A 13,114-nucleotide genomic window follows, 5' to 3' on the forward strand; every position below is an offset into this window, starting at 1 on the left:
AACTTCAAAAATCCACTAATAATTCTCTTACCTTGATTCAAGTCTGATCTCAAGTTACACGCTGGGCTTTACAGCAAACACTATGGCCATTAAATAAAGCAGTTGAAAAATCCCAAGGAGGTAGTGTCCTATTGTGGAAACACAAGGTCAGCTTGAAGACCTCAGAATCATATCTTTTTGCGGTCCCCTCAGCTTTTCATCCTTGTAAAAAAAATAAAAGGGTAATGCTATCATCCATTCTTTACAGTGCTACTTTACAACAAGACAAGGTTGTGTAAAAAAATATGTACAGGTGTGTGCCTGTTGGTATGCTAAATGTATGTGAAGTGTGTGAAAATAGGTGCTTGCAAAAGACTGTGTTTTCACCTTTGCACCTGGGAATTGCTTGAAATCCAGAGTTCGCCTTAAATAACTTGGTAACTCCATGAACAGCATGTTCCATATCCCCATTCTCTGTTTCTGTCCAAGGTTAGAATTAGCCTCTGTGGAAGGCACTGGGTTCTGGACAGAGGGTGTTACATTTTGAAAAAGGCAGCCAAAGAGCCCTCAGTATATGAGATCAAAATGTCACCCTTCCTTCTCCTATTTATCCCCTTATCAATTTAGCTGTAGAAGGTTTAAGAAGGTAGATGGTCGGCAACTGAGTCATAAATTGAGAGATGAGAAATTGTAGGAAGGTTACTTTAAAATACTGTAATATCTGACACCATATGGATTCATTTGCTGCAGTATTGTTTTTCTGTGTTATACACATCCTGTTCTGCTATCTCACATCTGACATTTTTATCCTGACATTCGTGCTTGGGATTAAAAAGTGAGGATTTACAAATGTCTAGCTCCACGCCTGGAAGAGCTGAGCCATTTTTATTGTCTGGCTGAATAGCGCAGCTGTCCCTATGTGGGAATAGAGGGAAGAGACAGGGAGAGGGGAAAGAGAAAAGGAAAAAGCTGGGTGGCAGGCAAAAAATGGTATGGTAGTTACGAACAAGTGCAAGGTAAGAGGATGCGTGGCTGCAAAGGGATAGCTCCAATAATTAGCAAGGGCCCCCACAAACCCCAAAGGGTGTCATGCTTCATTATAGGGGCAGCTCCTCGTTGGGCTGGTGCTGCAATGCTCAACAGGTCCCACAAGGGGGCTCTTTGCCGGAGGTCTTCTCGGTTTGCCATCGTGAAGCTAAAGATGTTCATGTGGGAGCTATCCCATCGCAAACACACATCCTCTTACCTAGCACCTGTTCGTAACTAACATACCATTTTTTGCATGCCACCCAGGTTTTTCCATTTTTCTTTCCCACCCCGTCTCTTCCCCCTATTCCCACATAGGAACAGCGTACTCTTTGTGTTTCACCATAACTGCATGGGGCCTGTACGCTGGACCTCCGCAGCCCCTGCCCCTCCTTGTGAGATTAAAAATTGATAGCGCAGCTGGCGCCAGACAATTATCTGAGAATCACAAGGAGAGAGGCTTCGCTCAGCACACATGTTGGCTGCCAGGAAGGCATGTTTTGATTGGGCAGATGTATGCTTCCACAAAAAAAGTGCTTGCCCTCCACACAAATTAGATCATTTTGTTTATTTATCAAGCTGCCAAAGCTTGAACTTTCAGAGGCACACACATGAAGTTGTAATGGTAATAAAGTGTCTTAGATAACTAGATAATTTATGACGTTCTTTTCTGGCAACAGCACAGATGTGAGGAGGGCAGTCAATTACATACATGAATTTTTAGATCTGGCTTAACAGTGCATGCATAAGTCAGGAATATTGGCATTGTCAAAGTTTGTTTAATATAATTAGTGTAAAATGCATGAAGAACATCTTTATAGGGTTCACACAGCATTTTACCATGATTTCAAAAGTGATCCATAAATCATAGGTCTCGCCACCAAAATTGTATAATCATGTTCAATCGATAAACAGCCTTCTTCCTGCTGCGACTCTCTAAATTATCCATTCACTTGGGAAGCATTTAAGTGGGGCATATTGTCTGGCCACAACACTGAGTCCCATTTACTTGCCCAATAAGGGTCCACTGGTTGGGCTGGCAGCAGTTCTTCCTCCTGTGACTTTCTAAATTATTAATTCAGTTCGAAGCATATAAGTGGGGAATATTGCTAGCGCACAACCCTGTGTCCCATTTACTTGTCATCTGATTGGGCCGGCAGCAGTGTAGTCCCTAACTGACTTTGGTGCTCCTCAATGGGCCCATCTCTACTTTATTCATTCTTACACATTAGGAGGAAGCTGTGAACAATCTCAATAAGAATGACAGACAAGCACAAGTCTAAAAGTTTACTCAAAGAATATAAGTACAGCATTACAGAAACTCAATTTAAGAAAATAAGTATATCAATTATAGAGTAAAGGAAGAACTCAGTAAAGTTCTATGAAAAATTCACTATAGATTCATCTTCTAAGAAAAGGATGAAAGGCAAGAAAGGGTGACCCCTCTATAAAGAGAAACTGGTAATTTTATAGGAATTTAGACAAAGGATTTCATACATTCAGTAAACAAATACATGGTTCGCAGGGTATGCACCAATGGGGAACAAGCAAGAAGAAACATTTTACTGCACTATACATTTGAGAATTCTCTCACAATTCTATTACATTAGATTCAGACATTCCCAGAGTCTATTTAAGTGATATAACGTTACAGAGTGTGTCATTCGGCTGAAACAGTTAGGCTGTCCTTGATTAGGTACATCTAGTGGTAGTGACTGGGAAAGTCTCAGGGCTCTAAGTGTGAGCCCACAATTCTTTATTACAGTGAAGGACAATTGTGAACTGTGAAAGTGATCACACGATGAATTACAATGTCACATCCAAATAAAAGAAAGCACATAATTGACTAAAATGAGTGTGAGCTTGCGGTCTTTTTCTTTAAAGACTACAATTAAAAAAACATAACAGACCCCACAACATAAGTAAGAACAGCACTTTCTTATCAGAGGAGATGTCCTCATTGGAACTTTGAAAGTTTAAGGTCTATGTGTCCGACTGAAGAGGGGTGGAGAAGACGCTAATATGGATGTTTGTTGCCCTACTGTTGTGCTGGTTAAGGGTTGGCCAGGGGCAATACAGTGTCTGTTCTCCTGTAAATAAAATCGTATATCCAGTATTTGTAAAGCGCAAACTACTCACCCAAACGGGTCTCAAGGCGCTGGGGGCCATTGTGGAAATTAAGTGAACTATTGCCCAAAGTCACATGGTGCTGAACTGAGCTGCCGCCGGAGCCGGGGATCAAACCGTGAGCCCTGTGCTCCGAAGTCAGCTGCCCTGGCCGCTGCGCCACACCTGTCCACTATCTGAGATGGTCTGAATCCGTGTGTGACCTCATTATGCGGCATGTTGGCAAGAGAGGTGGATAACTAAACCCGCCCGTATAAAAGGGCAACATCCTCTTGGCACCATAGCCGGGTCCTATCTGCCTCATCTTGGCATCACTACGTTGACAAACCAAAATATATCAGAATCAAAATCAAGCGGTATCAACATAATCGATAGCAGTCTTTTCAATCGTCGGACGAGCCCATTATATACTGCTTGGGTGTCATACCCATAACAAGGGCGACAGATTCCGTGCAAGATTTACTGTATCTCTTCTTCCAGCCAATAGAAACTAGATACAGTAAAAACGTCAGTACATCATCGAGTACACGTATCAGATCTTATATGTGCATTAGACGGCTACCTGATGAAGGCACGTATGCAGAAACACGCGTAGTTGACTTCTACCGCACTGCCTCCATCGACCTCACGTCTATCGTATATTGTTTGTGTACAATTTTGTTGGTTTTTGATGAAATAATTTTCATGAAATGACTGTAATCAAATAGACACTATAAATAGATATATGATTTACAAAGCTGATCATGAGCTATATATTAAATAAGAAAATAAATATGGTTTGAGATATATATATATCTGTATGGACACATTTGTTAGAATAGAGTGGTTCCCTTTGCTTTAGAGATATATTAAATAGGTTTATGTTTTTCAATCAGCACCTAGCTAAATACTTTTCCTTACTGCATAATTTCCCTATGTTATAGCTAGTCGTTACTATAGGGGTCCCTTGTTTTCTAAAGACACTATCTTAGGAGATACATTTACTAGTAAAGAGCTACGTCATCTGTATGCATCTTGATACGCATTATCATTTGCTAATACTTCCCTTATGGATGCAATAAACATTTTTAATATAGTGTTGGTAAGTGTATTTAATCATACTCACTCTATGATCTTGCATTTAATAAAGAAAATGACAAGATTTGTACACACTTGGAACTAAAAAGTGATCCATGCTCTCAACCACACTCGCGTTCCATTTGCACGTCATGTCTGTATCTGGGTTCTCAAACAACACCCATCATGCATGTATCATAAAAAAAAGTCTGTTTCCATTCAAATTGTAGACAATCTTTTATACAATGTTTCTGTTGTTATTCTGCTTAAAAAGCTTATAACTTGGTAAATAAATTAATTCCCACACTCGTGTGAAAAAAAAGTCTCAGCCATGCTCCTCATCACACTCGTGTTGGTTTGGCTGTGCTGCATGCCCTCTTACGTTCCCTGTCCCAGGCCTAGGGACGTAGCATCAAGGAGGTGTTTGGAGTGTTGCACCCCCTAGTAAATGTATTTTCTGATAAATAGTTGGGTCCAGGTGCTTTCTTCAGTCCGGTTTGGTGATATGTTTGTTGGATTTCACCAGGAATTGTTCATACACACACATACAAAAAGGCACACTCTCTCCCTCTGTTTTAAGAATCTTCAAAAATGATGTTTTTTAAGAAATATTACGATTTCTCTCACTTTGCACCCCTACCAATCTGCATTGTCTACCTTTCCACTGGCCTTTTAGCCCCTCTTCGTATAATGTATTTTAATATTATATGCCAGTGTCATTGTTGAGAAATCTTACAGACCAAGCTACGCCTCTGCCAAGGCCCTTCGCTGCTTCTTACTCCTCTGCACCCTCTCTGCTCCAAGCATGCAATTGTATAACAAGGAGAAAGAAAGCCTACGCGGTTTGAACGGCCCCTCAAAACTCTTTATTTATCTTAACTACCCTGGCTGATGCCAGGCCCTGCACAAATATGTTTTAATCAGACGTTCTTGGCGCCTACCTTCTTTGACGACAGGACAGACTTTGCAGCACCTCCACGAGCGGCGAGAGCGCAGACTTTCACCCCCGACTGCAGAGGCTGGACTTTATTTCAACACTTGCGCGAGCTCACCCCAGAAGAGAGGAGGAGAGATGGGCGGGGGGGAGGGAGGACTAGCTCGTTACTAAACAGCCCGAGCACGCTCTACCTATTTCCCTGCATTCCTCCGCCTCTCTCTGGTGACCTCTCTGCCCCTCCCACTGACTGAGGGGCATTTTGTAATTCGAGTGATTTTTCTTTTTTTGCTTACAGTCAGAAAGTGACTTAGATTTCTGTCACGAAACTCCACTTCACACCTGGGAACATGCGGGTATTATTAAATGTATAAGAACTATCCTAGAAATTGTCAAAATGCCACGCAGGTGCCACATTGGGCCATTACCAAGCAGTCTTTACCACGCAGGTAAGTACATATTATGGGCCATATTTATGAAGATGTGAAACAGCACAGCAAGCCACCTTCTGCGCTGTGTGACAGCAGGAATAGAACCATATTTACAAATATACGGTGCATTCCTGCCTTTTCCCATCGCTGGTGCGCAATGTGCTGCCTAGCGACAACGCAAGTACTCTTGCGCCATGGTGAGAGTGGCAGCATTGCAAGCAGGATTGTTTTTTCTGCAGGAAGGGGAACACGCCTTTTCCATGCCTCCTTTACCCTAGGTACTGTACCACGAAGGTAAGTATATCTTTTTTTTTTTATCACACATTTTATATGTTATGTAAAAAAAAATGTGTGTTAATGTAGAGCTAAAGGTAGTTACTGTTGGGGGGGCGTGGCCTGACGCCCAAGGAAGATGACGGCTGCACCGTGAGCTCCGGTGCAGTGGCGCGAGTCGGCGGCAGTTACCTGCGGGTCCCGGGACATTTTCTCCTCAAAACATGCAGGTTTTATGTTATGAACAACCCGGCGTCCCCCTGGTAGTGCGCGTAGCACACCAGCATCGTTGGTGAAGGTATCTTGACGTTTTCATTATCGCCTCAGACGCTGCTGCCATTTTAATATGCGGCAGCATATATAGATATCTTTCTGACAGTGCTGAGGGAGCACACACTTTAAAATATCCTTCGTCTTCCCCTTGATGGAAATATAAGTCATTAAGGCCTGTCAATGTCATCTTCATGTCCCATTTGATGACCACATGTTTATATGTGTCATTCATCAGGAAAGATGATTTGGACTGCCTATCAGTTTTGATAATACTCCTGAGGAACCTTTCTCTCCTTTTTTGGGTGTTTTTTCTTTTACTACTAGTGCTACAATTACTGTTTCTTCAGAACTGAGGTCGTGTGCCTCAGCAACTCTACTATCTCAACCTCATTTGTTATTGTTGCCGCAAAAGCTTCCCATTGGGAATATTATTTTAATAATTTTGCCTATCATTTGAACCTCATCATTACTGACTTTTTATTTGGGCAAGAGAGGATATGTTTCAATGGCAAAAGACTTATCCTATATATTCTTCGTTTTTGTTTTTTGTTGAAAGGCCACGCTCTGTTTAATTGACACAATTTCTGTCGCCAGTCAGTGCTCTGCGTTTGCTGATGTAGTTGAATCTTCAATATCAGGTGCTTTGAATTTCTGCATTTTCTGCTAATGCACTGCTTATGGGGAGGTTAAGGAGGCTTACTTCTTCTACTGCATCTCCAACATGTCGATTCTCTGAAAAATCAACAATCTTCACGAAGTTTGCCGCAATGGAATCTACTTTAACCTCTCAGACAAAAGTAGGTGCTTCTCCATGCATGACGTCAACAGCAACCACTTTGGTACATCCTGCCAAACGACTCCCAAGCGCCTCAAAAAAGACCCTCCTTCTCCCACCAATCTCCACCTCCTGCTTCATTAGATCTACTATCGGAGGAGATACTGCATTAAAACCCTTTATGGAAGAGACGAACACTAAACTTCAGTTTCTTACAGACAGGTGGTCCCAAATGGATGAATGTCTCCTTGCAGTGGAACAGAGCGTCTCTTCACATAATGCCACTGAAAGCAATGTTAACCTCTTACAGTCACAAGTCTCTTCCCTGCAGAAGCATGTGGAAGATTTGGAAAACAGAAACAGGAGAAATAATCTACGCATATATGGCTTACCAGAGAACACAGAAGGGTCTGGCCCTCTCGCCTTCTTCAAAAGCTTTCTACCTAAAGTGTTGGCCCTACCTGAGGACACTATTTTGAACATTCAACAAGCACACACACTGGGCTGTTTGAATGCAAATACCTCTGGATCTAGCTGCCCAAGAGGTGTCATTCTATATTTCTTGGAATATTCAGATCTTCTTAAGGTCCTTCCAGCCTCTAAAAAGTCAACATGTATTTCTTGGTTGGGTCATACGCTGTTCTTTTCACAAGACTATGCTAAAAGTACTGCAAATAGATCTCCGTGCTCTTGGTGCTAGATATGGTCTCTTCCATCCGTGCCTTTTTAAGGTCACTTATAAGAACAAAACGACCTCCTACGAAGACCCTGTTAAGCTAAAGAGTTTTCTCAATGCATGCAGAATTGAAACTATGGACACATCTGGTGCTTCAACTTCTCAATTTGGTTGAGAACATGCATGTATTCTAACAATATTATTATTTTTCTTTTTACTTATTTTAATTACTTAGCCATTTTTCTCAAGTCATTTCTGTATTCTGTTGTTCTGACAACATTATGATTGTTATTTTTCAGTCTTTGTAGGTCTCGCACCTAGCGTTGCAGTGCGTAGCATTGCTCCACGCAGCGAGAGACTTCATGTAGGGGGTTTCAAAACTAACCTAGGAATCGCACACGCTTGTGCCTTTTGTTTTGGCCCACGCTATTGGCCTTTGTTTGCGTCTTTTTAACAAAAGACCCCCTTTTGTACTGCTTTGTTCGCCATAAGTTGAAGTGTGGCTCACTGGTGGAGAAGTGTGGCTCACTGGTTAGAGCAGGCAGACCCTGAAGCAGAGGTTAGACCCGGGACCAGGGTTCAATTCCTGACGCGGCAGGGTCTTGAGCTCAAATGTCCACGGACTCGATAATTCTCGCTTCGGTGCCTGACCTAATCATGGGCGGCAACTGCAAAAACAACAAGTGATGGACCGAATGTGGATCAATGTCACACACTCCCCCAGTCAAAAGATCTGGGCCCAAATCCATCGTTTTTTTGCACTCCACACCTCCCTGGGTTAGACAATGGCGATATGCAAATCAGCTCTGACCCTGTTGCCCCATGGGAACAGTCCAGTCCGAACTACAAAAGCCATGTCCTTCCCAGAACGGAATCAAGCATCCGAGGACCGGACCGGTTTCGAGGTAACACCTCTCATCAGCCCGGCTAGCTTGACTCCAAGTGGTGTGGAGTGCCTGGGACCCACGTCTGGGCATCCCCAGCGCACTTAGGGCGGCAACTGCAAAAACAACAAGTGATGGACCGAATGTGGATCAATGTCACACACTCCCCCAGTCAAAAGATCTGGGCCCAAATCCATCGTTTTTTTGATCTGATTTGAGCTGATTTGCATAAAGCCATTATCTAACCCAGGGTGGTGTGGAGTGCAAAAAACGATGGATTTAGGCCCAGATCCTTGTACTGGGGTGAATGTAAGACATTGATCTACATTCTGTCCATCAAATAGTTTTTTGTAATTTTCTCCCTGAGTGTACTTGGGTAGCTCAGAGCCTCCACACCACTGGAGTCAAGCTAGCCGGGCTGATGAGAGGTGTTACCTCGAAACCGGTCCGGTCCTCGGATGCTTGATTCCGGTCTGGGAAAGATATGGCTGTGTAGTTCGGACTGGACTGTTCCCATGGGGCACAGGGTCAGAGCTGATTTGCATAAAGCCATTATCTAACCCAGGGTGGTGTGGAGTGCAAAAAACGATGGATTTAGGCCCAGATCCTTGTACTGGGGTGAATGTAAGACATTGATCTACATTCTGTCCATCAAATTGTTTTTTGTAATTTTCTGACCTAATCATGGGTTCACACTCTGCAACTCTGGGCATTAAGCTTGCTTAATCTCCACAACGGCCCCCCGCGGCGGGATGCCTGGCTTTCACCTTGGGGATGCCCGTTAGGGGCTATCTCACAGGGAAAAGAGAGGATGGGTTCCCAAGGCATGCGCTGAGATGCCTCCACGGTGATTCGAGCGCTATATAAGAACATACAAAAAAAAAAAAAAAGTTGGCAGGGTATGCTCAGACGTGAGTCCCTTGCTCACTTTGCCACTGGATTCAAGCAAGCCGGGCTGAAGACGGCTGGAATGCCAGAAACCGGTCATCGGTAGCTTGTTTCCGGTCCAGGGAAGACATTGCTTGGCAGTTCGGGCTGGACTGTTCCCATGAGGCACAGGGTCAGACTGATTTGCATATAAGTATATGAAGGTGGGTGACCCAATAAACCCTTGCGAGCTTGTGCTAAGGTATAGTTAATGCAAAATTGCTTGCAAGGGTTTTTGTTTGTGTTAAAACTGATTTAGAAACAGGAAATTGATCGAGCTTCACTGGCAATAATTTTGAGATCAACTAAAATTAATTGAAAAACCTGTTAATCATCTGATTCAGCACTCATTAAATTGACAAAGTGGTGACAACTCACTGTAGTAAAATGCTACACGGGAAGTAGTTTTTATGAAAAAAGTTTTATATATCTAATTTGCATTTCATGGGGTACAATTTCTTAAAAAACAATGAAGAATAATCAGCAATATACAAGTGGGCAAGACATATATAAATTGTTCTTTGGAATCCACTTGCGTTGTAGTCCAGTCTTTTTAAGTTATAACACAACAAACTACAGTCACTCTAACCAAAGATAACGTTGTATAGAATTAATCTGACAAAAAAAGAAGAAGAGATGTGGACTGATGTGTCGACGTTTCGGCCTTATTGTTGACTAATCCTCAAGGCCATCCTCAGGACTTTCAATCTTATATACAGTTAGACCCCCTGGGTCTCCTACTGAACCGCTTGGCTCGTGTTTTTGGTACGTGACCTATATCTCTTTTGTGTCAATCGTGCCTTGTTTGTTGAAATTCGTATTGCACTAAGGTATTGAAGTGTAGTTAATCCGCTGTCCCAGTGCAATGCTTTAGTAAAAGATTCCTTCGGCGTGGCTCAGTCTGGCGAGAGTAAATCGGCCCATGGCCAGACTGATTTGCATATAGCCATGTCTGAACTGGGGTTGCACAGTGGGCTAAAGAACAGTGATGGATTAAACCCAGATCTTTTGACTGGGTGTGAGTGTTTGATTGATTCAGATGCTCCGTCCATCACCACCCCCTTTTGTACCGCTTTTGGCCTCCATAAGTGTGGCAGGGTATGCTCAGATGTGAGTCCCTTGCTCACTTTGCCACTGGATTCAAGCAAGCCGGGCTGAAGGCGGCTGGAATGCCAGAAACCGGTCCTCAGAAGCTTGTTTCCGGTCCAGGGAAGACATGGCTTGGCAGTTCGGGCTGGACTGTTCCCATGAGGCACAGGGTCTGACTGATTTGCATATAGCCATGTCTGAACTGGGGTGGCAGAGTGGGCTAAAGAACGGTGATGGATCAAACCCAGATCTTTTGACTGGGTGTGAGTGTTTGATTGATTCAGATGCTCCGTCCATCACCACCCCCTTTTGTACCGCAAATATATCTGCAGCTTCCACTATCGTGGGCATCGCTTTCTTGATGTCAGCCGTAGCTATGGCAATGTCGTCCGCATAATAGAACACTTTGTATGCTATATTATGAATCCTGACAGGTTCTATTCCCATGTTATTTTCTAACCTAATTAAAAAGGGTTCAATATATAACGCAAATAACAAGGGGGAACAAGGACAACCTTGTCTCGTCCCCCTTGATATTGCTATGTTTCTGGAGAGCCTACCCGTGATGCGGATAGATGCCTTAGGCTGGGCATACAAGGCCTGAATTGCTGTTAAATTTCCCTCGGGAAACCTTTCCAGGCTAAAACGGACCATAGAAACCCCCACGACACCCTGTCAAATGCCTTTTCGGCATCTAACAGGGCTATCGCTACAAGGGAGTTAGTGGCTTGAGACCAATCTAGCAAGGATATAATTCTTTTAATATGGTCCGTTGTGTCTCGGTTCTTTATAAACCCATGCTGTCTTTTAAAGACCAAACTGGGCATGATGTCGTTTAATCCATTTGCAATTATTTTAGAATAGATTTTGCTATCTGCATTGAGCAGTGAAATTGGTCTGTAGGACCCCATATCCAGTTCTGACTTCCCCTTTTTCTTAAAAATTAATATAACAGCTTCCGCCCAGGAATCAGGGGGGTTGCCCATGAAGGATTGCTGACAAAGTTCTACTAGTTCTTTTTTTAGGATATGTCTAAAAGTGCGGTAAAACTCTAAAGGAATACTGCCAGGACCCATAGCCTTACCTGAAGCTAAACCTAGTATAGCACTCTCACATTCTTCCCAGGTTATGGGTGCAGACAAGTGTTCTTTGCACTTCTGCAAGTTCTATAGATTCTAAATCTCTCAGGTAATCCTCACCTCTTGGATCACCTGTCTCATCAATCGGAGCACTATAGAGTGATTGATAGAAGCATTGGAACGCTTCTAAAATGCTCTCTTTAGTTTCTTGAAGTACACCGTTTATATCGATATTCTTAGATATGTCGCTAAAGGCGGCTTTTTGCCTTAGTCTTTTTGCAAAATTCTACCCGTTTTTTCCCCAAATTCATATGTCTCTTTTTTATTCTGAGCATACTTTATCGCCAATTGATCAGCCATATTAGCGTAAACTGCTGCTCTCTTGATAGTAAGCTCTCTTTGAGACATGGACTCGTCAAGCCCTTGCCTAATTACATCTGCTAACTTATGTTCTGCTAAAATCACTGTTGCACGGTCCCTCTTGTATTTATCTCGTGGTTTTTTACGCCGCATATTTGCATAGCTTAAAGTTTCTCCCCTAACAGTGGCCTTAAGAGTGTCCCGTGCTATTTTAGTTGAGGCCGTCCCTTTATTAAATCTGAAAAATTCCTGAAGCACTTTTGCCATAAATTGACAGTATTCGTCATCAAGTAACAGACTTCTATCAAAGGACCAGGGCCGGATGCATTCTCTCATTTGGGAATTCAATTTGACTTCGAGAATTATGGGATTATGATCGGAAATAAGTTTAGGTAAAATCTCCATATTGACTTTCCCTCTAAGTTGTGATGAAGTAAAAAACATAATCCAGCCGCACAAATTTGCTATGTGGGGCTGAGAAGAATGTATATCCTCGCTGTTCTGCATGTTTACTATTCCAAACATCAAACCTCCCATGGTCCATCGCTAATTCTCGTAAAGCTGAAAATACCCTCTGTTTTCTCCCCATATACCGGGCATTCATCTAATGTCAAAATTAGCCTCCATATGGATATTCAGATCACCGCATAGTACCACTGGTTGATGCCACTGAGCCAGTTCAATATTAAGAAACCTTATGAGCTCTGCGTCATCCAGATTCGGACTGTACACTGTACATAGAGTAAATCTTTGTTGACCAATCTTTATCTCAACAATTGCCCAGCGGCCCCATTTGTCTTCCAGAAGCCTAGAGCATAAGCCAAGACCCCGTTTCATGAAAATAGCTACCCCTCGCTTCACCCCAGTTTGTTTGGAGCAAGTTATCAGATCTAACCCCAAATTCTTCAGACATTCCCTTTTCCCCCATGCTATATGGGTCTCTTGCAAGCATAATATGTCGATTGATGACAACTACACTATTTTAACTAACATTTCTCTTTTCTTTAGATCATTAAGCCCACAAATATTAAGTGAGCATATCTTTAATTTTCTATCCATATCTCAACACAAAACAGAAAAAAGAATTTCCCGCACCTTGAAAGAACATAATTATCAACATTTCTACTGTTTTTTTTCCTCCCTGGTCCATCCCCGGCAGGCAATTTTTCAATAAAGGATAAACTTAATTTGCTATGCATCCTATTTGTTGCTGTTGCTGACTTTT

At 42.7% G+C, this 13,114-nt stretch overlaps 1 protein-coding gene across 4 annotated transcripts in view; it reads right to left on the minus strand.

The window, feature by feature from the left end:
* LOC147692521 (cytochrome P450 2B19-like) overlaps window positions 1-5,265 on the minus strand; it is a 467,523-nt gene extending 462,258 nt beyond the window's left edge. Inside the window, exons 1-2 of one of the 4 annotated variants that reach the window (XM_086938735.1) lie at window positions 5,130-5,265; window positions 32-201 (exon numbers count right to left, since the gene is read on the minus strand). The gene's annotated coding sequence lies outside the window, so the exon portion shown is untranslated. Of the gene's footprint in view, window positions 1-31; window positions 202-5,129 lie in introns of those variants that run through there. The other 3 variants (XM_086938736.1, XM_086938737.1, XM_086938738.1) reach the window with 3 other exon arrangements.
* Between the last annotated feature and the right edge of the window lie 7,849 nt (window positions 5,266-13,114).

Source organism: Lissotriton vulgaris, chromosome 9 (genome assembly GCF_964263255.1).
Source record: "Lissotriton vulgaris chromosome 9, aLisVul1.2, whole genome shotgun sequence".
Taxonomy (NCBI): Eukaryota; Metazoa; Chordata; class Amphibia; order Caudata; family Salamandridae; genus Lissotriton; species Lissotriton vulgaris.